This window comes from Peromyscus maniculatus, chromosome 18 (assembly GCF_049852395.1).
Source record: "Peromyscus maniculatus bairdii isolate BWxNUB_F1_BW_parent chromosome 18, HU_Pman_BW_mat_3.1, whole genome shotgun sequence".
NCBI classification, from domain to species: Eukaryota; Metazoa; Chordata; class Mammalia; order Rodentia; family Cricetidae; genus Peromyscus; species Peromyscus maniculatus.
This window is the reverse complement of record NC_134869.1, coordinates 21,720,163-21,723,405: the sequence shown is the minus strand read 5'-3', so window position 1 is coordinate 21,723,405 and position 3,243 is coordinate 21,720,163.

Genomic DNA, 3,243 nt, shown 5'->3' with positions numbered 1-3,243 from the left:
CATCCTGTTTCCATTTCCTCATTGTCTTGTTTCCTTTTTCATGAACTTATCCAACTCCCCTTGTCATCTTAGGCAGGGCGTCTCTACTTCCATACTCTGTTCTCAGTGCAACCTATCCATAGCTTTTTCTTTCCTAATACAAGACTGAACACTTCTTAGCTCAGGAGCAAGCTACTCCTGAGTGGCTCAAGCCAAAGCCCTAGGTCAAAGTCTCTAACCATCCGGGGCAATGATAATACCAAACATCATTACCCATCCTCAGGATTTCTGTTCTAGCTGTCGTATACAACACACAACTCGCTTTAAACCTCCTGCTGTCCATTTTCTCCATCCATGTTTGCTTGTGCTGTGGGCTCATTTGTCGGTCTAAGAATCACATTGGCCATTATCAGCATTTCTCGGTTGAGTTAGCAAATTTTCAAGTGTCCAATAGCTTATGTGGCTAATACCATATTAAACTCAGAAGATACGGGTCATTTTCATTATTTACTCTAAATTTGTTTCTAAGACAAGGTTTCATATAGCCCAAGCTGGTTTTGAATTTGCTATATAGCCAAGATGGTCTTGATCCCCTGGTCTTCCTGCTTCCACCTCCCTCACTGAGATGACCTTGAACCCTTGATCATTCTGCCTCCATAGCCTCCTGAGCACTGGGATTACTGGTGTGCACTACCACACCTGAGATTTTGTGGTGCTGGGAACTGAACCCACCAATAGCTTGATTTGTAGCAAGCATTCTACCAACTGAGCTACGTGCCTAATCCTGACCATTTCCGTCGTGAAGAAAGTTCTGTTCAAATGCCCCAGCATTCTGGGCTCCTGTTGCCTCTCCTTCACAGTCTAGCTCTAACATTACTCCTTTGTTTTTTTTTTTTTTTTGTTTTTGTTTTTTTAACATCTCCTGGTGCTGGTGTTTTCCCCTTCCAACATGGAACAGTGAGTTTACGATGTGTCACACTCTGCCTCCACCGCTGTTTTCGTTTGCTTTTGTTTCTTTAGGAACAGTTCGTCCCAACCCATAGACACTTAAGCTTGTCAAGACGACTTTGTGACAAGCCTCATTAGAATATTCTCTAAAGCTTGGTGAATGTGAAAACATTTCCCTAGTGAAGAGTGATGGGTCTGTGGCACAAACGCACCAGCAGGAGTTAGCATAAAATCGAACGCGGAAGCTGTTTGTGGCGACGATACTTCAGGAGACCTAATGATAAATCACATTGATCTCCATCACTCGTGACTGGTTTTTGTCAGCCAGGGAGGCATCCTAATGTACAAAGGAAGATGGATGTGAGTACCACACCGCTCTGCCTTAGAATCTTGTTCACATCCATTACTGATGCGGCTTACTCAAGCTACTGAAATGTCTCAGAGCTTGGTAGAGATGGAAAAAGCTACCTGCATTAGATGGAACTCTTCGATAGCAAATGACAGAAATAGAAATCCAAGTAGCTTTTTCAGAAAAAGGTGTTAATGGGCTCCTATAACTAAAACATCCAGTGACTTGAGTGTGATTGGATCCAGGGGCCCACAGAGTGCAATATGTGGTTCTTTCTAGTTCTCAGTCCAACTGCAATCTTGCCCTCCCCAAAGACAGACATTCCAACTCTGGACAGTAGTAAAGCAAGCACTTAAGAGCTTAATCAGAGCAAGCAAGACACCCTGACTAGGCTTTTTACCCAGAAAGCAGCCTGGCCCAGCAGCTGCACCATCGCGGGAGCTTGGGTCTTGTGTCTCTCCACTCTCGGTTAGTTAATCCCCACCCCCTTGCATCCCATCCCAAGGTAGGCATTTCCAGAAGAGTAGAGTGTTCTTCTTAGAAACCCAGTGACCCAGAATCCAGTCTGTTGCAAGTACATACATAAGATACAAGAACATGTATGGGGACTTAAGTACCACAAAGTTGAAGTTCACTGGAGGAAAGAGAATCAGCACTCCACATGTTCCTCTGGGAAGGAAGCCACTGAAGCCACTTTGAGTCGACCTAGCTAGAGTAGATCGCTACTATGTGGGGTTTTTTTACATCATTTCTGGGCCTTGAGCTGGCCCAACTGTGGAGACCATATGTAACTGTATGTTGTGTTTGGGAGATGGCCTTGGTCTGTCCATCCTGGAGCTAAGAGCCTGTCTAACAATAATCCTGCCCTCTCCACAGGCAAGGCATTGAACTGTAGTTATGGGGAGGTCCCTTGTCGCTAAAGACTCAAGATCTCTCTGCAACCCTGGACTCCAGGGCAGGATTATCTGAAGTCACACCTTCATGTCTCTTTCTGCTGAGAGTACCACTCTGACAGTTAGGAAATGGAGTGTTCAGAGAAGGGGAATCAAGGCCAAGGGGGAGGGGTTTCACGGGCCCTCTTCGCCATATGCATCATATGGGATTGTGAGGGATGGAGGCTTCATCCTTCTCCGGAGATGAGATCCTGGACAAGCAGTGCTGGTGTACTGAGCTGTCACGCTTGTCCAGAACAGCGGCAGCCATTATATTCCACAGGACCCATGCTTGCTGGTACTGGCCACAGGTCTCTCTCCTCCCACCTGCTCCTTTCTTCCTTGCTCTTCTCCTTTGCCCATTCCCATTCCCCTCGCTCCTCTCCCCTCTCCTCCTCTGATTTCTTCTATCTCTCTTTCCCTTCTGAGTTATAGCCGGGGATAAATGGTACAATATATGTAAAATGACCCGTAGCTCGTAAGTAGGACAACACTTCTTTACCACCATGCCTTCTTATTTTTGACCATTTAACTGAGCAAACGACATTTTATTCAACAGTGACTAAGGTCTGGATTAAACTTTTCTAAGCATGCTGTCAACATTTATTCTGAAACAAGAGAGATGAAAATTCTAGTTTCCTCCACTATCTTTCCTCAATCTCCATTCTACAGTCAGGCCAGAAGACTGGGACACCAATAGGAAGAAATGTTTCCTTGACGTACATCATTTTATTATTTTATTTGTTTGTTTGGTTGGTTAGTTGGTTTTTCAAGACAAGGTTTCTCTGTGTAGCCCTGACCATCCTGGAACTCACTCTGTAGACCAGGCTGGCCTCAAACTCAGAGATCCACCTGCCTCTGCCTCCTGAGTTGCTAGGATTAAGGCGTGATCCACCCTACTCAGCTCCATTATTTTATTAATAGAAAGAACCTAGAAAGGTCACAGTAACCCAGTGCTTCTTAGTAAGTGTCTTATAAACCAAATGCTGTGGCAGGCAGGACACTGGTCTACATTCATTCTTATTTCTATCAGAG